Source organism: Pinus tabuliformis, chromosome 2_2 (assembly GCF_031772625.1).
Source record: "Pinus tabuliformis cultivar Carrire ecotype Pingquan chromosome 2_2, CPIR1, whole genome shotgun sequence".
In the NCBI taxonomy this organism is placed as follows: domain Eukaryota; kingdom Viridiplantae; phylum Streptophyta; class Pinopsida; order Pinales; family Pinaceae; genus Pinus; species Pinus tabuliformis.
The window spans coordinates 438,944,441-438,945,120 of record NC_142300.1 but is presented as its reverse complement, the minus strand read 5'-3'; positions in this window follow the sequence as shown (position 1 = coordinate 438,945,120).

Genomic DNA, 680 nt, shown 5'->3' with positions numbered 1-680 from the left:
TTTTCACTCAGCTCCTTCACAAAGATTCTGGTCAACAAGTAAGTATGTTTAATTTATATGCTCCTGTTTTGCCAGGGGAAAAAAAAATTTGTTGGAACTCGCTTCAATCTTTTCTTTCAGAACAAAATCCAGGAAATATTATCATCGCACGGGATCTGAATGTCACCCTTGCTCTTGATGAGAAAAAGGGAGGCTCCATTGTCAGGGACCCTGCTAGAGAATGGGTTGAAGATATTATGCTGGGCTGGGACCTGGAGGATATAAAACCTACTTCAGGCAAATTCACCTGGTCTAACAAAAGATTAGCCCCAAATCATATAGCTGCCCGTTTGGACAGATTCCTTGTCCATTCATCCTTCCTGACTTGCGGTCTAATGGCCACTTCTAAAATTCTTCCAAATCTCATTTCTGATCACAAGCCCATCCTCCTTGAGCTTTCAATGGATGGTAATTTAGGCCCCATTCCATTCAGGTTCAGCCCTCTGTGGATTTAGCAAGAAGGATTTCAAGATGTAGTTTCAGATGCCTGGAATAGGCCTGTCCATGGGTCCCCTTTCTATGTGTGGGAAGAGAAAATTAGAGTTTTAAAAAGAAGTCTTAAGGAGTGGGCAAAAAGATTGGAAACACCCTCTGCCAAAAGAAAAGAATCTCTCAACAACCTTGCTGCCCATCAAACAGCA